This window comes from Drosophila obscura, unplaced genomic scaffold, assembly GCF_018151105.1.
Source record: "Drosophila obscura isolate BZ-5 IFL unplaced genomic scaffold, ASM1815110v1 contig_199, whole genome shotgun sequence".
Classification (NCBI taxonomy): Eukaryota; Metazoa; Arthropoda; class Insecta; order Diptera; family Drosophilidae; genus Drosophila; species Drosophila obscura.
The window spans coordinates 1-23,418 of NW_024542788.1; positions in this window are offsets into that span (position 1 = coordinate 1).

Genomic DNA, 23,418 nt, shown 5'->3' on the forward strand with positions numbered 1-23,418 from the left:
GCGTTCACATTGGTATATTTTCATGAAATTTTTATGAAATGCAGTTTTTGCCCGTTCTTTTAAACTAACTTTAAAATAAAAGGTTTACTGTTTTTGAAAAAAAAATTATGCTTGCTTAAAGTTCCGTTACGGACGTTACAAAAAATGGAAGTCGACTTTGAGGCCGCATGCATTTGCACATTTTTAGCGAATTTTGCACAATAAACAAAAAAAGTTCACATACAACAAATTAAGTGGAATATAAGATCATATTAATCCAGCAAAGAAAATAACATAAGTAGTCCCGTTGAAAAGAAATCGTAATTTTTGTCTGTTACGGACGTTACGTTACGGACGTTACACTTTTTCCATCAAGCAAATTGTGTAAATGGAAAATATTTATGTATTTACAAATCCTTTTAACCTTGAAATTATTAATTTATTACATACAAAAAACGTATAAGACATTTCATTACTATTATATTACATATTTGGGGGGATCTTGGGGATCACATGTTATTTAAACACACTTTTTTTGTTATTGGGAGGTTAAGTTTTTCGGATTCTCGTCAACCTAGACGAATTTGAAGCCCAGATTCATATTCAGCAGGTGAAAATCCAATTTAAACACGTACTTTCACCTCATAATATTAAAATACAATTTTTGAGTATTCATGCCGTTACGGACGTTACACACTTTGCCATTAGTATTTATCAAAATAATGTGTAATGAAGGTATTTTTTTTTCATTAGATTAAAGTGCATAAAAAACTCTGTTTATAAAGCTTGTTTGGAAAACAAAATTGTTCAAATTCATTCTGTTAAAATAAATAAACCCTTTTTCCGTTACGGACGTTACACACAGTGTGCCCATTTTTAGTTCAAATTTTTTAATATATATTAGATAACTTACAAATATGATTTGTATCTTAAATAATAGAAAATTAAACAAATTTTAAGATTGGCTAAGCTCTAAATACTGTAAAGACTGTTTGCCCACTTTTTTGACCATGGAAAATATCCTTTTTTTTACAAGAATACTTGAAATCAAGAGGTACGTGTAGGTTAGCCTCAGCCAAGAACAAACAAACCACCGTAAAACCATATTGCTCATATCTTTTGAAGCTTGAATATGTATCCTATTATTCCATTAACAAACATTTGGATTTTGGAAAACTTTAAATTTCTGCCTTTGGTTTAAAAATTTTCGGATTAGCCCATATGTATATACATAAATATATATTTGTCCATATGCTTTTGTATGTATAAACAGAGTTTGATAGCAGTCAAAAAAGTTTTACTTTTCAAAACGAAAAGTCAGGCGCTCCAGCATTTATAAAACGCAAGACTTTTCCGTTTTCAAAATGGCAACATTTTTCTCGACGAAATGAAAAGTAAACGAAGAAGTAAAGTAGATGGCTTATTGATATATTGACATGAATTTGACTCCATTACCAGTGCAATTGAGCTTGTGCCCTTTTTATACTCGTACTCGAAGAGTTAAGTGGCGTATTAGATTTGTGGTAAAAGTGTATGTGTAAAGCGCAGAAAAGGAAACGTTTACGACCCCTTGATCAGAATCAATAGCCGAGTCGATATAGTCATGTCCGTCTGTCCGTCCATCTGGCCGTCTGTCCGTCTTGATGAGCGCCTAGATCTCAGAGACTATAAGAGCTAGAGAAACCAAATTTAATTTCCAGACTCATGTGATATCACACTGCTACAAGTGTATTTCAAAATTTCGCCCCGCCCCCTTCCGCCATCACAAAGGACGAAAATCTGTTGCAGGCACAATTTTAAAGATACGATAAAACTAAAAACGCAGTATCGTAGAGAATGCCCATATCTACCAGACTGCTGAATCTGAATCAGATCGGATCATAATTATAGCCAGAATGACTAAATTAATTTTCAGTTGCTTCCCCTGCCCCCTCCAGACAACGACAACGCAACTCATTTTCCATCTCGCTCGCACACTCTGCCGCGTTCAGTGCGCGAGCAACCCCTAGCGGAGGAGATTTAGCATATGAATGGCACATCTATAATCTACATGTTAGATGTAAAATATACATTGTAGATGTAGATGTAGATAACAGATGTAGCAAAAAAATGTAAAATTTTTTTTTTTTCTAAAATTCTTAAAAATCATAAGCTCAAAAATGTATATACTGACTGAGTACGGGTATAAGTAGAGTCGCGTCCCCAGAAGCGACTCACACGTTCCTTCTCGTTAGTTTTAGATAGACGCATTAATTAAGCATCGCTTAGGGTTTTGTTCGTTAAAATCTATGGATCAACTGGTCAACTTGCAGCCGTTTGACCAAAACGAGTCAAAACTAATTTTACCTGAAAAATACCGTCCGGTACGTTGCTGGTCCAATGCCAAAGGAACACGTTCAGGTACCAAAATTTTAACCCCTTTTCGTTTGCTTTGTTTCCAATTGGCAGTTGGGCCCGCAACCTTCCAAAAAGTATTTTTTTTAAATATTTTTTCATGTTTTAGGGTTGGTTAACGAATTTTAGCTCCTACAGATCGAGGTATCATTCATACGAACTAGAGACCCTGGCAGTGTACAACGCTGTAAAAAATTTCCGGCATTACCTTCACGGCCGAAAGTTTGTAATCTTTACGGATTGTAATTTGTTGAAAGCAAGTCATACTAAAGTAGAACCAAAGATTCTATAATACAACAAGATGCGTAACGAGGAAGAAAAAAATGAATGATTGCAGCAACATTTTTAAAGAAAGAAACTCCACACTTGCTTATGTGTGCATGCGCTACAAAAAATGTAGGGCGTCCGCTCGGCTCGATGTCACACGTATGTATGTGTATGTTTGTGTGTGTTCTCTAATTTTTGCCGTCTGAATCCAAAGTTCGTATTTCGTCAAAGCTGCACAATTCTTAATTATGAAAACGAAATGAAGCTACTGCAACGGCTTACTTAAACAAATACGAACGGTGGTGCAGTGGCAAAGTTGCTTGTCTATGGAAAGTGTGGGATAAGTTCAATTCTCATCGAAGGTTATTATGAGTTTTTTATACCCGTACTCAAAAAGAGGTTGTCTGGACGTTGATATGCAATGACTCCCGGAGCGCATTATCCACCGCAACCATAGCTTCTCTCGGAGCGCACTAGCATCCTCATCTCGGAGCACCGTATCCTCCGATACCGTATCGCAGGACGAGTAGCCACGTGCGGCCCTGACGACCCTGAAGGAAGACCTCGTCCCCTGTAACGACTACATTCGCGACATCTGTATATTAAGACTAATAAGATTAAAACCTACTTTTGCCACCTTACTCGTGTCGCCTTATGCATGAACCAGGAGACCCTTTGTTTTCAGCTACCACATCCAGAGATCAGACAAATTTCTGTAAGCCCCGGCGCGGCGAGCAGCCCCGGCGGAAGTGTCGACACAGTTGTGTAGAATGCTCATATAGTTAGTACCCACTGTAACAACGGTACTTAAAGAATATACACCGTAACACTTTGTTGCAGTTACGTAAACAAAGTCCCAGACACAGCTTGAGCGAAACATAATACGATCACCCAAGTTGTGCCTCGAGCGACATAAATGTATCGTCAGCATATTCCCATAGCTTGACGATACATACATTCCACGCGCATACGATCCCCCTCGCGCTCCCCGCTATCAGCAGCGCTGAGCATATATACGCTGTTATATATAAACACAAGGCGGCCGCTCCGCTGCCTTCAGCTAAGTAGACTTTAAGATTTGTACTGTAAAGACATTCAATAAACTATAATCAAAAGAGACGGAAGTCTCCCCGCATATCATTATTCATATTACAATAGAAAACAATAACAGTTGGTTTGATAACACTAGTCAACACTAGAATTAGGCTGTGGCCCAAAATAACTTTTTATACCCGTACTCAAAAAAGAGTTGAGGGGTATATTAGATTTGTGGTAAAAGTGGATGTGTGCAACGCAGAGAAGGAAACGGGGTCGGAACCGTAAAGTATATATATTCTTGATCAGCATCAATAGCCGAGTCGATATAGCCATGTCCGTCTATCCGTCTGTCCGTCCGTCCGTCCGTCCGTCTCGATGAGCGCCTAGATCTCAGAGATTATAAGAGCTAGAGCAACCAAATTTAATTTCCAGACTCATGTGATATCACACTGCTACAAGTGTATTTCCTAATTTCGCCCCGCCCCCTTCCGCCATCACAAAGGACGAAAATCTGTTGCAGGCACAATTTTAAAGATACGATAAAACTAAAAACGCAGTATCGTAGAGAATGCCCATATCTACCAGACTGCTGAATCTGAATCAGATCGGATCATAATTATAGCCAGAATGACTAAATTAATTTTCTGTTGCTTCCCCTGCCCCCTCCAGACAACGACAACGCAACTCATTTTCCATCTCGCTCGCACACTCTGCTGCGTTCAGTGCGCGAGCAACCCCTAGCGGAGGAGATGTAGCATATGAATGGTACATCTATAATCTACATGTTAGATGTAAAATATACATGTAAAGTAGTAGTATTGGCGTGAGTCGATAGTCCTCACTCTGATCGCCCACCACCAAGGATTGGTCCATCTCAAAGTCGTCGTGGTTGGTATGTCAGTAGTTGAGTTGGTCGGCAGATGTCAGAAAGTAAAGTTAAATAAGTTGTTTCTAAAGTCGTCAAAATCAGCAGTTCTGTTAATTACATATAATCAAAACCTTTAAACATTATACATTCATATATCCTACTTGTGTACAATACTCAATAAAACACTGATAATATAAAATTATCTTACATGGGGGCTCAACCTACGAAAGTATACATGTGATTACGCACACAACGATAATGATGATGCGTTCAGCTAAAAAGAACAAAAAGCAAAGCGGACCAAATGAGAAGCAACAAAGAGGACAGCAGAATAAAGAAAGAATAAAGGCTGATAAAGGAAGGGTAAAAAACGGACGAAGAGAAGACACCAGAGGCGGAAACAGGAGAAGCTGTCAAAATGGACATAAACAAAACTTTTTTTGTCCCATTTGACGAAATAGAAGAACCAGAAGAAAAAACAGAGAGCGAACAACATGTTGAGCTTCGTGGCGCACCAACAGAAGTCACGATCCACCACGACGCAAAATACTCAAATATCAGCGCGGAGATGAGCAACAACAACGAATTGAGTGAGGTGCTCAAACTGCTGGCAACAAAAATTACACAAAACGATTCCAGTAAAAATAATATCCCAATCGAGAGCTTTTCTAAGGTTGTTCCTGAGTTTGATGGAGTGTCAATTCCAATTAAGCAGTGGATAAAATGTTTCGATGAAAATGCCGATGCCTACGAATTGACTGACAAGCAGAAATATGTGAACGCTCGTATAAAAATTAAGGGAACAGCAAAGTTATTCCTGGAGACCACCACTGTGTCGGATTATCATACGTTGATTGGATGGCTGTTGGATGAATTTGACAAGACCCTGACCAGATCTGAGGTACATAAGCAGCTAAGCGAACGAAAGAAACACGAAAACGAGAATTTTCACGAATACGTCTTAAATATGCGAAAGATAGCTGCTCTTGCATGTGTAGATGATGAGTCGGTGATCCGTTATATAGCCGAGGGAGTAAAGCTGCGTGACGATCTAAAATATCCCTTATACAGTGCTTCAACATTCAAGGAACTACGAAGCCGATTCGAAACAATCGAAATTATGACAAAATCAGCAGTGGACCGCAAACAAGCAGCGAAAAAGTATGACGTCGGTAAAGCAGGAACTCTGGGAAAACGATTTGACCAGAATCAAAGGCATTGGTTCAACTGTGGATCAACGCAACATATGAGAGCCGAATGCAAGGAAGATACTAAGTGCTTTAAATGCAACGGCAGTGGACATACATCCCGTGATTGTCTGGGCTTAAAACCAAGCGTCAATATAATCAGCGAGACAAGGGAAAAGGTGCTGTTCATCAATAATAAAACTGTGTCATGTCTAGTCGATACAGGAGCTGACGTGTCTCTTATGCGAATGAAAATATACAAGGAGAAATTTGCTGAATATCCACTGCAGAAAAGTTTTGCTAAATTGTACGGCCTAGGAAACATTGTCACATCTGTGCTGGGTGCGTTAGATGTGCAAGTGCTGGTTGATGGAATTCGTACGGAACATAAATTTCTCATCGTTCCCGATACAAAACTCAATGTCAACATAATTATTGGCTACGACTTTCTCAAAAAATTTATTGTTGTTTTGGAAAATGGAAAGTATGCTTTTACAGAAGGAGATAGCATCGTTGAGGCAGAGGCTGATCATAATGTTTTCAATGTGGTAAGTCAGGACATGGAATTAGACGTTCCTCAAAAATACCAAGCAGCAGTCAAGCAGTTAATTGATAATTACAAGCCGTCTAAAGTTGAGCGAACCTGTCCTATAAAGATGACAATTATCCCTAATTGTAAGAATATGGCATTCAGAGAGCAACCAAGTCGATATGCAGCAGCAGAGAGAGAGATAATTCGCAACCAAGTAGTGGAATGGTTGGAACAGGGCATTATACGAGAATCCTACTCTGACGTGGCGAGTAAAGTTGTTTTAACCAAAAAGAAAGATAAAACGTTGAGGCTATGCATAGACTACCGTGTCTTAAATACGATGGTACTGAAAGATCGATTTCCGGTCCCGCTTATAGACGAAGTTCTCGATAAGATGCAAAGCGCGAAATATTTTTCTGTCTTCGACTTGAGGAATGGATTTTTTCATGTCGAAATCAATGAGCCCAGCCGCAAATATACAGCTTTCGTGACAAAAGAGGGACTGTTCGAATTTAATAGAGCTCCATTTGGCTATTGTAATTCGCCTGCAGTATTCGTAAGGTTTGTCACATATATTTTCCAACAGCTGATAAATGAAGGTATTATGGAAATGTATATCGACGACATAGTTGTTTTTGGGCAAACAGCCGAAGAGTGTCTAAGCAACATCCAGCGCGTATTGAAACAGGCGCAGCAGTATGGACTCGACATAAAATGGTCAAAATGTCACTTTTTGAAGGAGCGTATCACTTTCCTTGGTTATGAGATAGAAAATGGGAAGATATGGCCTGGGAAAGAAAAGGTAAAAGCTGTAAAAAAATGTCCGATGCCAATTAATATCAGAGGTATTCAGGCGTTTCTTGGACTTACTGGCTATTTTCGCAAATTCGTAAAAGACTACGCTTTTATTGCCAAGCCAGTAACGAAACTGCTGAAGAAAGATGCCGTTTTTAAGATAGAAGGAGCACAAAAACAAGCAGTAGAACAACTAAAAGCAGCACTAATAGAAGAGCCAGTGTTGAAGATTTGGAGTCAAAGCGCCAAAACACAGTTGCATGTGGATGCATCAAAACATGGCTTTGGTGGAACATTGCTGCAGCAGCACGATGGTAAATGGCACCCCGTTTTCTACTGGAGTAAGAAAACAACACCACAAGAGGAAAAACTTACCAGCTATGTACTTGAGGTAAGGCAGCATACCTAGCAACAAAGAGACTCCGCCATTACCTGTTAGGAATAGAGTTCGACTTGGTAACAGATTGTGCGGCTTTTAAACAAACGATCTCCAAAAGAGATATTCCCCGAGAAGTAACGCCGTGGTTGATGTACTTGCAAGATTTCACCTTTAAAGCAGAGCATCGTGCTGGAAGCAGAATGCAGCATGTTGACAGCCTGAGTCGTTTTCCGGTGATGATCGTGACTTCCGAAGTTAATGCACGGATCAAAAGAGCACAACAGAGTGATGAACACTTAATGGCAGTTAGCGAAATTCTAAAGCAGAGACCCTATGCAGATTATGTTCTCAGAAATAACCTTATCTTTAAGCAGGTAAAGGGCCAAGATCTGTTGGCAGTACCAAAATGTATGGAAAAGGAGATAATAACAAACTCACACAATTTTGGCCACATGGGAGCGCAGAAAACAATTCACGCAATTCAGCAGGACTTTCATATACCACACTTGGAGAAGAAAACGAAGCAGGTAATTTCCAATTGTATCGAATGTATCACCCATAATCAGAAATTGGGGAAACAAGAGGATTATTTGCACGCTATCGACAAAGGCGACACACCCCTCTCAACGTTGCGTGTGGATCATTTGGGTTCATTGGACGATACATCGAAGAACTACAAGTATATATTTGCTGTCGTAGATGGTTTTTCAAAATATACTTGGCTATTTCCTACAAAGTCGACAAATGCGGAAGAAGCTATCAAACACCTGGAATCATGGGTTTCAATATTTGGCAGCCCGCAGAGAATTATCAGCGATAAGGGAGCGGCGTTCACATCGCATTCATTCAAGGAATTTTGCGCAACGAACAATATTGATCACGTCGAAACAACAGCTGGCGTACCAAGGGGTAACGGACAGATTGAACGGGTTAACAGGGTTATCATTTCAGTACTCTCAAAAATGTCAGCAGCGGAACCAGCAAAATGGTATAAATACACATCGCAGGTGCAACAGGCCATAAACTCTCACATACATGCATCAACTAAATACACGCCGTTCGAAGTCATGTTTGGTGTACGTATGAGAAACAACTCCAGTGCTGAGCTTCTGAGGATCCTTCAAGAGGAGATGCTGTCGAACCTGCAAGAAGAACGTAAGGAAATTTGGCAAGAAACCAGGCGCCAAATCGAAAAAGCCCAAGCTGCTTACAAGGAGAGTCACGACAAGAAGAGAAAGGGGCATCATGGTTATCAGCTAGGCGACCTAGTAGCCATTAAGGTGACGCAGTTTATAACTGGAAGGAAGTTATCCAACAAATATATCGGCCCGTATGAAGTCATTCGAGTGAAACGGAACGGCAGATATGATGTTAAGAAGGCAGCTGAATTTGAGGGTGTACTACAGACCTCTACAAGCGCTGACTTTATGAAGCTGTGGCGCTATGCTTACTGCGAGGAAGAAAATGAAGAGCAGAGTGAAGAGGAGGAGACATCTGGGACAGATGTTTTGCAGGATGGCCGAATGTAAAGTGGTAGTATTGGCGTGAGTCGATAGTCCTCACTCTGATCGCCCACCACCAAGGATTGGTCCATCTCAAAGTCGTCGTGGTTGGTATGTCAGTAGTTGAGTTGGTCGGCAGATGTCAGAAAGTAAAGTTGAATAAGTTGTTTCTAAAGTCGTCAAAATCAGCAGTTCTGTTAATTACATATAATCAAAACCTTTAAACATTATACATTCATATATCCTACTTGTGTACAATACTCAATAAAACACTGATAATATAAAATTATCTTACATACATTGTAGATGTAGATGTAGATAACAGATGTAGCAAAAAAATGTAAAATGTAAAATTTTTTTTTTAATTCTAAAATTCTAAAAAATTATAAGCTCAAAAATGTATATGCTGACTGAGTACGGGTATAAGTAGAGTCGCGTCGCTAGAAGCGACTCACACGTTCCTTCTCGTTCTTATAGATTTCGGGGTTTACAAATTTTTAACGAATTATGGTTTTTGTTTATGGTGTAGTTTTTTTTTAAAGAATTTTTTAATGTTTTTTTCAGAGGTAGTGCTTCTATTTTTCACATAACTTAAGTATCTTATATCTGGTTGCATAGAATTTAGCAGCTCTAAAAAGCTGACAAGTGCAGCTATAAACCCAGACCCTTTTACTCAAAAAAGAGTTGAGGGGTATATTGTATTTGTGGTAAAAGGATGTGTGCAACGCAGAGAAGGAAACGTTTCCGACCTCATAAGGTATATATATTCTTTATCAGCATCAATAGCCGAGTCGATAGAGCCATGTGTTGTTGTCCGTCTGTCTGTCTGTCCGTCTTGTTTGACGCCTGGATCTCAGAGACTATAAGATCTAGAGAAACCAAATTTGGTTTCCAGACTCATGTGATATCACACTGCTACAAGTGTATTTAAAATATTTCGCCCCGCCCCCTTCCGCCCACAAAAAGGACGAAAATCTGCGACAGGCACAATTTTAAAGATATTATAAAACTAAAAACGCAGTATCGTAGAGAATGACTATATCTACCAGTTTGCCGAATCTGAATCCGATCGGATCGTAATTATAGCCAGAATGAAGAAATTTACTTTTCAGTACCCCCCTCGGAAAAGCTGACAAGTGCAGCTATAAATCCGACCCAGTTAATTTGTATATGCAGCCTAACGGCCTGAAAGATATTTAGCTTTCAAATTCAAATAAATTCATAATTTTTTGCGGTATTTTTTTTTTGGAAATTTTGACTTTAAAAACTCGGAAAGGTAAAAAAAAAGTAATTCTTGGCCAACATTTTTAGTTTTAGAATCGCATTAAATTAGCATCGCTTAGGGTTTTGTTCGTTAAAATCTATGGATCAACTGGTCAACTTGCAGCCGTTTGACCAAAACGAGTCAAAACTAATTTTACCTGAAAAATACCGTCCGGTACGTTGCTGGTCCAATGCCAAAGGAACACGTTCAGGTACCAAAATTTTAACCCCTTTTCGTTTGCTTTGTTTCCAATTGGCAGTTTGGCCCGCAACCTTCCAAAAAGTATTTTTATAACCGTACTCAAAAAAGAGTTAAGGGGTATATTAGATTTGTGGTAAAAGTGGATGTGTGTAACGCAGAGAAGGAACATTTTCCGACCCCATAAAGTATATATATTCTTGATCAGCATCAATAGCCGAGTCGATATAGCCATGTCTGTCTGTCCGTCTGTCTGTCTGTCCGTCCGTCTGTCCGTCTGTCCGTCTCGATGAGCGCCTGGATCTCAGAGACTATAAGAGCTAGGGCAATCAAATTTGGTTTCCACACTCATGTGATATCACACTGCTACAAGTGTATTTCAGAATTTTCAGTTGCTTCCCCTCCCCCTCCCGCCCACGACAACGCAACTTATTTTCCTTCTCGCTCGCACACTCTGCCGCGTTCAGTGCGCGAGCAACCCCTAGCGGAGGAGATGTAGAATCTAAATGGTACATGTGTAATCTACATGTTAGATGTAGAATATACATAATATATCATATCATGTGATATCACACTGCTACAAGTGTATTTCAGAATTTCGCCCCGCCCCCTTCCGCCCCCACAAAGGACGAAAATCTGTGGAAGCCACAATTTTAAAGATACGATAAGACTAAAAACGCAGTATAGTAGAGAATGCCCATATCTACCAGATTGCTGAATCTGAATCAGATCGGATCATAATTATAGCCAGAATGAAGAAATTTTCAGTTGCTTCCCCTCCCCCTCCCGCCCACGACAACGCAACTTATTTTCCTTCTCGCTCGCACACTCTGCCGCGTTCAGTGCGCGAGCAACCCCTAGCGGAGGAGATGTAGAATCTAAATGGTACATGTGTAATCTACATGTTAGATGTAGAATATACATAATATATGTAGATGTAGATAACAGATGTAGTAAAAATATGTAAAATGTAAATTTTTTTTTTTAATTCTAAAATTCTAAAAAATCATATGCTCAAAAATGTAAAGACTGACTGAGTACGGGTATAAGTAGAGTCTCGTCCCCAGAAGCGACTCACACGTTCCTTCTCGTTTTTTTTTTTAAGTTCTAAATAATTATATGCTTAAAAATGTATATGCTGACTGAGTACGGGTATAAGTAGAGTCGCGTCCCCAGAAGCGACTCACACGTTCCTTCTCGTTTTTTTATATTTTTTCATGTTTTAGGTTTGGTTAACGAATTTTAGCTTCTACAGATCGAGGTATCATTCATACGAACTAGAGACCCTGGCAGTGTACAACGCTGTAACAAATTTCCGGCATTACCTTCACGGCCGAAAGTTTGTAATATTTACGGATTGTAATTTGTTGAAAGCAAGTCATACTAAAGTAGAACCAAAGATTCTATAATACAACAAGATGCGTAACGAGGAAGAAAAAAATTAATGATTGCAGCAACATTTTTAAAGAAAGAAACTCCACACTTGCTTATGTGTGCATGCGCTACAAAAAATGTAGGGCGTCCGCTCGGCTCGATGTCACACGTATGTATGTGTATGTTTGTGTGTGTTCTCTAATTTTTGCCGTCTGAATCCAAAGTTCGTATTTCGTCAAAGCTGCACAATTCTTAATTATGAAAACGAAATGAAGCTACTGCAACGGCTTACTTAAACAAATACGAACGGTGGTGCAGTGGCAAAGTTACTTGTCTATGGAAAGTGTGGGATAAGTTCAATTCTCATCGAAGGTTATTATGAGTTTTTTATACCCGTACTCAAAAAGAGGTTGTCTGGACGTTGATATGCAATGATTTCCCGGAGCGCATTATCCACCGCAACCATAGCTTCTCTCGGAGCGCACTATCATCCTCATCTCGGAGCACCGTATCCTCCGATACCGTATCGCAGGACGAGTAGCCACGTGCGGCCCTGACGACCCTGAAGGAAGACCTCGTCCCCTGTAACGACTACATTCGCGACATCTGTATATTAAGACTAATAAGATTAAAACCTACTTTTGCCACCTTACTCGTGTCGCCTTATGCATGAACCAGGAGACCCTTTGTTTTCAGCTACCACATCCAGAGATCAGACAAATTTCTGTAAGCCCCGGCGCGGCGAGCAGCCCCGGCGGAAGTGTCGACACAGTTGTGTAGAATGCTCATATAGTTAGTACCCACTGTAACAACGGTACTTAAAGAATATACACCGTAACACTTTGTTGCAGTTACGTAAACAAAGTCCCAGACACAGCTTGAGCGAAATATAATACGATCACCCAAGTTGTGCCTCGAGCGACATAAATGTATCGTCAGCATATTCCCATAGCTTGACGATACATACATTCCACGCGCATACGATCCCCCTCGCGCTCCCCGCTATCAGCAGCGCTGAGCATATATACGCTGTTATATATAAACACAAGGCGGCCGCTCCGCTGCCTTCAGCTAAGTAGACTTTAAGATTTGTACTGTAAAGACATTCAATAAACTATAATCAAAAGAGACGGAAGTCTCCCCGCATATCATTATTCATATTACAATAGAAAACAATTACAGTTGGTTTGATAACACTAGTCAACACTAGAATTAGGCTGTGGCCCAAAATAACTTTTTATACCCGTACTCAAAAAAGAGTTAAGGGGTATATTAGATTTGTGGTTAAAGTGAATGTGTGCAACGCAGAGAAGGAAACGGTGTCGGAACCGTAAAGTATATATATTCTTGATCAGCATCAATAGCCGAGTCGATATAGCCATGTCCGTCTATCCGTCTGTCCGTCCGTCCGTCTCGATGAGCGCCTAGATCTCAGAGATTATAAGAGCTAGAGCAACCAAATTTAATTTCCAGACTCATCTGATATCACACTGCTACAAGTGTATTTCAAAATTTCGCCCCGCCCCCTTCCGCCATCACAAAGGACGAAAATCTGTTGCAGGCACAATTTTAAAGATACGATAAAACTAAAAACGCAGTATCGTAGAGAATGCCCATATCTACCAGACTGCTGAATCTGAATCAGATCGGATCATAATTATAGCCAGAATGACTAAATTAATTTTCAGTTGCTTCCCCTGCCCCCTCCAGACAACGACAACGCAACTCATTTTCCATCTCGCTCGCACACTCTGCTGCGTTCAGTGCGCGAGCAACCCCTAGCGGAGGAGATGTAGCATATGAATGGTACATCTATAATCTACATGTTAGATGTAAAATATACATTGTAGATGTAGATAACAGATGTAGCAAAAAAATGTAAAATGTAAAATATTTTTTTTTAATTCTAAAATTCTAAAAAATTATAAGCTCAAAAATGTATATGCTGACTGAGTACGGGTATAAGTAGAGTCGCGTCGCTAGAAGCGACTCACACGATCATTCTCGTTCTTATAGATTTCGGGGTTTACAAATTTTTAACGAATTATGGTTTTTGTTTATGGTGTAGTTTTTTTTAAAGAATTTTTTAAAATCACGTATTTTTTTAATGTTTCTTTTCAGAGGTAGTGCTTCTATTTTTCACATAACTTAAGTATCTTATATCTGGTTGCATAGAATTTAGCAGCTCTAAAAAGCTGACAAGTGCAGCTATAAACCCAGACCCTTTTACTCAAAAAAGAGTTGAGGGGTATATTGTATTTGTGGTAAAAGGATGTGTGCAACGCAGAGAAGGAAACGTTTCCGACCTCATAAGGTATATATATTCTTTATCAGCATCAATAGCCGAGTCGATAGAGCCATGTGTTGTTGTCCGTCTGTCTGTCTGTCCGTCTTGTTTGACGCCTGGATCTCAGAGACTATAAGATCTAGAGAAACCAAATTTGGTTTCCAGACTCATGTGATATCACACTGCTACAAGTGTATTTAAAATATTTCGCCCCGCCCCCTTCCGCCCACAAAAAGGACGAAAATCTGCGACAGGCACAATTTTAAAGATATTATAAAACTAAAAACGCAGTATCGTAGAGAATGACTATATCTACCAGTTTGCCGAATCTGAATCCGATCGGATCGTAATTATAGCCAGAATGACGTAATTAATTTTCAGTTGCTTCCCCTGACCCCTCCAGACAACGACAACGCAACTCATTTTCCTTCTCGCTCGCACACTCTGCTGCGTTCAGTGCGCGAGCAACCCCTAGCGGAGGAGATGTAGCATATGAATGGTACATCTATAATCTACATGTTAGATGTAAAATATACATTGTAGATGTAGATGTAGATAACAGATGTAGCAAAAAAATGTAAAATGTAAAATTTTTTTTTTAATTCTAAAATTCTAAAAAATTATAAGCTCAAAAATGTATATGCTGACTGAGTACGGGTATAAGTAGAGTCGCGTCGCTAGAAGCGACTCACACGTTCCTTCTCGTTCTTATAGATTTCGGGGTTTACAAATTTTTAACGAATTATGGTTTTTGTTTATGGTGTAGTTTTTTTTTAAAGAATTTTTTAAAATCACGTATTTTTTTAATGTTTTTTTTCAGAGGTAGTGCTTCTATTTTTCACATAACTTAAGTATCTTATATCTGGTTGCATAGAATTTAGCAGCTCTAAAAAGCTGACAAGTGCAGCTATAAACCCAGACCCTTTTACTCAAAAAAGAGTTGAGGGGTATATTGTATTTGTGGTAAAAGGATGTGTGCAACGCAGAGAAGGAAACGTTTCCGACCTCATAAGGTATATATATTCTTTATCAGCATCAATAGCCGAGTCGATAGAGCCATGTGTTGTTGTCCGTCTGTCTGTCTGTCCGTCTTGTTTGACGCCTGGATCTCAGAGACTATAAGATCTAGAGAAACCAAATTTGGTTTCCAGACTCATGCGATATCACACTGCTACACGTGTATTTAAAATATTTCGCCCCGCCCCCTTCCGCCCACAAAAAGGACGAAAATCTGCGACAGGCACAATTTTAAAGATATTATAAAACTAAAAACGCAGTATCGTAGAGAATGACTATATCTACCAGTTTGCCGAATCTGAATCCGATCGGATCGTAATTATAGCCAGAATGAAGAAATTTACTTTTCAGTTGCTTCCCCCCTCGGAAAAGCTGACAAGTGCAGCTATAAATCCGACCCAGTTAATTTGTATATGCAGCCTAACGGCCTGAAAGATATTTAGCTTTCAAATTCAAATAAATTCATAATTTTTTGCGGTATTTTTTTTTTTGGAAATTTTGACTTTAAAAACTCGGGAAAGGTAAAAAAAAAGTAATTCTTGGCCAACATTTTTAGTTTTAGATAGACGCACTAATTAAGCATCGCTTATGGGTTTGTTCGTTAAAATCTATGGATAAACGGTCAACTTGCAGCCGTTTGACCAAAACGAGTCAAAACTAATTTTACCTGAAAAATACCGTCCGGTACGTTGCTGGTCCAATGCCAAAGGAACACGTTCAGGTACCAAAATTTTAACCCCTTTTCGTTTGCTTTGTTTCCAATTGGCAGTTGGGCCCGCAACCTTCCAAAAAGTATTTTTTTTTAAATATTTTTTCATGTTTTAGGTTTGGTTAACGAATTTTAGCTCCTACAGATCGAGGTATCATTCATACGAACTAGAGACCCTGGCAGTGTACAACGCTGTAAAAAATTTCCGGCATTACCTTCACGGCGAAAGTTTGTAATATTTACGGATTGTAATTTGTTGAAAGCAAGTCATACTAAAGTAGAACCAAAGATTCTATAATACAACAAGATGCGTAACGAGGAAGAAAAAAATGAATGATTGCAGCAACATTTTTAAAGAAAGAAACTCCACACTTGCTTATGTGTGCGTGCGCTACAAAAAATGTAGGGCGTCCGCTCGGCTCGATGTCACACGTATGTATGTGTATGTTTGTGTGTGTTCTCCAATTTTTGCCGTCTGAATCCAAAGTTCGTTTTTCGTCAAAGCTGCACAATTCTTAATTATGAAAACGAAATGAAGCTACTGCAACGGCTTACTTAAACAAATATGAACGGTGGTGCAGTAGCAAAGTTGCTTGTCTATGGAAAGTGTGGGATAAGTTCAATTCTCATCGAAGGTTATTATGAGTTTTTTATACCCGTACTCAAAAAGAGTTTGTCTGGACGTTGATATGCAATGACTGCACCATCAAGTTGCCATGCGACACCAAGCCGAAGCCTGTTACGCGCGGAACCCATGCAGAAACGCAGCCCTCCTCCCGCCCAACCGACCGAGGGGCGCTGACGCGCGACGCGTGTTACCGAACCGATCGCGAGCATGCAGGAAAGATAGGTGTTAGACTAAAATTCGAGGAAAATTAGAGCTAAACACAACTCAAAAAGCTAAACATGCAAAGATAGCTAAGAAATTGTACTAATTACGGGAAAGGTATGTTAGTATTAGTGATTTAAGAAGAGGAAGGGAATTAGTGGTGGATATTATATGGTAGAGGGAATTAAAGTCCGAGCATAGGACCCTAAATGGTTCGTGCAAGGAATAATTCTATCTACAAAGCGGAAGGAACATAGGAATAAAGTTTCTAGTAGATTTAATAGGAATCGTAAAGTTTATGCGGCTCAACAAGTCAGGGCTATCTACGTCACCCTTGATCAGCAAGGATGATCAAACCCAAGCACGCCCATGGCCTTATTTATCATGGTAGAAATTTTTTCAGAAAACTTTAACTCTGGGTCTAGTTTAACACCAATTATGGATACGGCTGACCAGAGTAGCTTTCATGAGAATAGGTTGTTTGGAAATAATTTGCAAAAACACCGGCAATTGCCTGATCATTGCTTGCTGACATATTGATAAATGATAGCGGATGATGAGGATTGTTGTGCGGACGTTCTACGCTTACTATTTACGAAACTGTAAAACTGTAAAAATCGTATCCTGCATCGAGATAGGTAATTTTTAAAGCATAGAGCATTAAGAACGAAGAAATTTGACCGAGCTATTACATAGCGAGAGAGAGAAGTAAGAGAACCAATTTCTCGAAATATTTTATAAAGTCTTGATTTTAAGTTTTTTAGACTTTCTAGGCTTTTTAGGCTTTCCAGATCTAACCGGACAAGAAAGTGGGACACAAGAATCAAAAAATGTGTCAAGTACATTGTAAACAATTTTTGTCCCTTTCATAACGTCAGTGCACAAGTACAGAGCGGACCAATAAAAATCCCTAATGAAGTTATTAAGCTTTTCGAAAGCAGCGGACACGTTCAGATAGCCTACCCATTCGATCCAATACAGTAGGCCCAATACCGACCAACATTTCGAATGTAGGATGGTAGGAGTCTTCAGGTATAGTGAGCGGAAGGGCTCGGGTTAGCAACGCTATGGTCGGATCCGAGACAAAGCACAGATCAAGCAATCAACCCAAGGAATTTTTCACATGGTTGACTTGAGACAGGGATAGGTCTAGATAGGTCTAGGTCGATAAAGTCATGTCGTGACAAGGGCACAAGATTATTAGACTCGTTTACCGAAGACGAAACAGTACCTGGCAAATTGAAATCACCAAGAACTATCATATAGTCTTTATCTGATAGCGAGGAAGAAACAGTTTTTAAAACGGACAGGTGATGCTTGTATATTAAGATATGTGAAGGTGAAGGTGAAATATACGAGCAAGTAATGAAAATAGAAAAGCCTGGGAGAATTAGTTTTACGCACCGGAATTCCAGGTCTTGTTGAACCTGGACCATGAAATGTTCCGACGTGAAGTTTGAGTCCACAGCAATGAGGACGCCACCTCCACATCGAGACGAACGGTCGTTTCTAAAAATTGTGTACCGACCTGCCAAAACATCGGAACTTAGGATGTGGGCTTTAACCAGGTCTCGGTAAACACAATAACATGGGACGAGAATGCGAGACTCTAAAGAAAAAGAGTTCTGAGCTTACTACGCAAGCCTCTAGCATTCTGGTAGGTAACTAAAAGAGAGGAAGTTAGTTTTTTGGATGGGTAGAAGTAGAGGTGGGAGATGAGGGTAAAGATGGAGCACTGTTGTGACTACTAGGAAGAGTTATGGGGGAACTATTCTTTTTCCTAGCCTTAAACTCTTTGACTGTCAAATACTCCGGCCAAAACTTGGCGGAACAAATGGTGTCAAATTGAGTCGGGGAGACGCTTATCTTAAAGGAAGATATCTCACTGGCGTAAGAAAATTAAATTTCTCCACCTTTAAGCCGACGGCTTTTATTTTGCTTTGTATAAAAGCGGTTACATCATTGGATGCACCCGCGGTAAAGATTGATTTTAATGTTAGTTAGTAGGAGATAAAGATAAAAACATCGGCCATTTAAGCAAAATAAAAGGAAAATCCGGGTCGCAAAACAAAAACAAGTCTGGTCACTACGAAAGAAAACGAACGAATTATTGACCCCGTCCCTTTTATATCGAATATAAGTTTTTTGCTGCACAGATGCTATTAGTGAGCAAAGACTAAATATGATGTGTAACGATGTAGCTCGTTACGATTACCGACTCAAAAGATCAGATCTTGTATCACAGCACATAAATAAAATTTATAATCTAACTCTAAATAACTGTATACACATAAGGGACTTAATTTTTCTACATAAACTAATGACAACGAAACAGCCTGCTTATTTTTTCAAAATATAAAACAAAATAAATAAACAATTCAAGAAAAAAACGAGAAGGAACGTGCGAGTCGCTTCTGGGGACGCGACTCTTACTTATACCCGTACTCAGTCAGTCTTTACATTTTTGAGCATATGATTTTTTAGAATTAAAAAAAAAAATTTACATTTTACATATTTTTACTACATCTGTTATCTACATCTACATATATTATGTATATTCTACATCTAACATGTAGATAACACATGTACCATTTAGATTCTACATCTCCTCCGCTAGGGGTTGCTCGCGCACTGAACGCGGCAGAGTGTGCGAGCGAGAAGGAAAATGAGTTGCATGGTCGTTGGCAGGAGGGGGAAGGAGAAGCAACTGAAAATTAATTTTTTCATTCTGGCTATAATTATTATCCGATCTCATTCAGATTCGGTACTCTGGTAGATATGGGCATTCTCTACGATACTGTATAGTTTTATCGTATCTTTAAAAATGTGCCTGCCACAGATTTTCGTCCTTTGTTTGGTCAGAAGGGGGCGGGGCGAAATATTTTAAATACACGTGTAGCAGTGTGATATCGCATGAGTCCGGAAACCAAATTTGGTTTCTCTAGATCTTATAGTCTCTGAGATCCAGGCGTCAAACAAGACGGACAGACAGACAGACGGACAACAACACATGGCTCTATCGACTCAGCTATTGATGCTGATAAAGAATATATATACCTTATGAGGTCGGAAACGTTTCCTTCTCTGCGTTGCACACATCCTTTTACCACAAATACAATATACCCCTCAACTCTTTTTTGAGTAAAAGGGTCTGGGTTTATAGCTGCACTTGTCAGCTTTTTAGAGCTGCTAAATTCTATGCAACCAGATATAAGATACTTAAGTTATGTGAAAAATAGAAGCACTACCTCTGAAAAAAAACATTAAAAAAATACGTGATTTTAAAAAATTCTTTTAAAAAAAACTACACCATAAACAAAAACCATAATTCGTTAAAAATTTGTAAACCCCGAAATCTATAAGAACGAGAAGGAACGTGTGAGTCGCTTCTAGCGACGCGACTCTACTTATACCCGTACTCAGTCAGCATATACATTTTTAGCTTATAATTTTTTAGAATTTTAGAATTAAAAAAAAATTTTACATTTTACATTTTTTTGCTACATCTGTTATCTACGTCTACATCTATAATGTATATTATACATCTAATCATATACATCGTATCTTTAAAATTTTGTCTGCCACTGATTTTCGTCCTTTTTGGGGGGCGGAAGGGGGCGGGGCGAAATTTTTAAATACACTTGTAGCAGTGTGATATCACGAGTCTGGAAACCAAATTTAGTTGCAATAGCTCTTATAGTCTCTGAGATCTAGGCGCTCATTGAGACAGACAGACAGACAGACAGACAGACGGACAGACAGACATGGCTATATCGACTCGACTATTGATGCTGATCAAGAATATATATACTTTATGGGGTCGGAAACGTTTCCTTCTCTGCGTTACGCACATCGACTTTTACCACAAATCTAATATACCTCACCTGACCAGACGTGTTTTTGTTTTGCGCTCCGCATTTTCCTCTTGTTTCACTTAAACAGCCGGTGTTTTTTTCATGTATAATTTAACTCTCTAACTAACTTACATTAAAATCATACTTTTACCGCGGGTGCATGCCTGATAATTGTGTAAAAACACATCTTATTTAATCAATTTTGTGCGTCGGTTAGTCGTGTGTTTGTGTTGTTGCTTTTCGTAAGTACGCCCTCTCATTAAATTTAGCCGCTCTTTGTCGAAGGTTTTGCCGTCTATCACTCTCTCTATCACCTAACTCTCAATAACTGTTCTTTCGCTCTCGCTCTTTGTTACTTTTTGAGCAGTAACGCTCTCACTTATAAGCTGTTGCTGCAACCACTCTCCTCTCTCATCTGTTACCAATATCGCTTTAAGCATTGCTCTAACCATTTGCTCTGCACAGTGGTCTGATTGCTATTTGTTTTGAACTTTTTTTTCCCAAAGTAAAAAAAAATAAAAGACATAAATATGGAATTTTCTGTCGTCTGTGCCAAAAAAACCTGAGCAGATCACCCATGACCAGCCAAATATCCCCTGCTGCCTTTGCAAAAGCGTAGTGCACGCAAAATGTGTAGGGATCTCGGGCCGTGTAGGAGACGCCGTTTCCCAAAACAACGGCCTACATTATAGTTGTGAGGAATGCCGTGCTGTGGAAAACGACATGCGTTCGTTCATGAGGCAGACGCGGAGTGGCTTCAAAGAGCTGATCGTAGGCTTAAACAGTAATATGCAGTTTACAGCTGCTGGCTGAGCCACCGAGGCGCAAGTAGTCTACTCCGCGGGACTTGCAAGTGCCGACTGCCTCATGTCCGCCGGCATCTGAAAAACTTACTCCGACCACTCCCTTAGTGCAGCAGTTGATTACGTTTGCTACTCCAAGGGCAGCGATCGCTGCTGGTGATGCAGATTCGGGAGCCGAATTCGTCACCTCGGAGAGTAATCAGTTAGAAATGTCTGTAGAGTCCGTGTCCATCGAGTCCGCACCCAACCCCTTAACTATCCCCTCAGTTTCGCTCCCACCAGCTAATAGATGTCCAGGACCACCGGATACTGCCATCACAGGTACTAGGCCTGTGGTGCCAAAACCACTGGTGGTAGTCCCACCAAAGCGACAAGTTTTTGTCTCGCGGCTAGCCCCTGACCTCACATCCAATGATGTGACCGCTTTTATACAAAGCAAAATAAAAGTCGTCGGCTTAAAGGTGGAAAAATTTAACTTTTCTTACGCCAGGGAGATATCTTCCTTCAAGTAAGCGTCTCCCAACTCAATTTGAAACCATTTGTTCCGCCAAGTTTTGGCCAGAGCATTTGGTGGTTAAAGAGTTTAAGGCTAAGAAAAAGAATAGGCCCCCCATTACTCTTCCTAGCATTCAGACCAGTGCTCCATCTCCATCCTCATCTTCCACCTCTACTTCCACCCATCCAAAAAACTAACTTCATCTCTTGTAGTTACCTACCAGAATGCTAGAGGCTTGCGTAGTAAGCTCAGCACTCCTTTCCTTGAGAGCCTCGCATTCTCATCCCACGTTATTGTGTTTACCGAGACCTGGTTAAAGCCGGACATCCTTAGCTCCGAAGTTTTGGCAGGTCGGTACACAATTTTTAGAAACGACCGTTCGTCTCGATGTGGAGGTGGCGTCCTCATTGCTGTGGACTCAAACTTCACGTCGGAACATTTCATGGTCCAGGTTCAACAAGACCTGGAATTCCGGTGCGTAAAACTAATTCTCCCAGGCTTTTCTATTTTCATTACTTGCTCGTATATTTCACCTTCACATATCTTAATATACAAGCATCACCTGTCCGCTTTAAAAACTGTTTCTTCCTCGCTATCAAATAAAGACCATTTGATAGTTCTTGGTGATTTCAATTTGCCAGGTACTGTTTCGTCTTCGGTAAACGAGTCTAATAATCTTGTGACCATGTCACGACATGACTTTTTCGACCTAGACCTATCTAGACCTATCCCTGTCTCAAGTCAACCATGTGAAAAATTCCTTACCATAGCGTTGTTAACCCGAGCCCTTCCGCTCAGTATACCTGAAGACTCCTACCATCCTACATTCGAAATGTTGGTCGGTATTGGCCCTACTGTATTGGATCGAATGGGTAGGCTATCTGAACGTGTCCGCTGCTTTCATAAAGCCGAGTTTACGAAGCTTAATAACCTTATTAGGGATTTTGATTGGTCCGCTCTGTACTTGTGCACTGACGTTATGAAAGGCACAAACATTTTTACAATGTACTTGATTCTTGTGTCCCACTTTCTTGTCCGGTTAGATCTGGAAAGCCTCCTTGGTTTACCAAAGAGTTATCCAGTCTAAAAAATTTAAAATCAAGACTTTATAAAAAATTTCGAGAAGTTGGTTCTCTCTCTTCTCTTTCTCACTATGTAATAGCTCGGTCAAATTACTCCGTTCTTAACGCTCAATATTATAAAAACTACCTATCTCGATACAGGATACGATTTTCATAGGTCCCTAAACAGTTTTACAGCTTTGTAAATAGTAAGCGTAGAACGTCCGCACATCCATCCTCGTTATCTTTTCTCAATATGTCAGCAAACAATGATCAGGCAATTGCCGATCTTTTTGCCAAATTTTTCCAAACAACCTATTCTCATGAAAGCTACTCTGGTCCCGACGGTGTTCCCGGCTATGTACTTGGTTACTGTGCCGACGCTCTGTGTGGACCCTTGCTTAAACTATTCACCCTATCCATTAACTCTTCATGCTTCCCCCCATCTGGAAGGAATCTTTTATTATTCCGCTCCATAAGAAAGGTAGCAAGTCTGATGCAAATAATTATAGAGGTATATCTAAGTTATCCGCTATTCCTAAAACTTTTGAAAAAGATTTAACTCAGCATTTTCAACATCTCTGC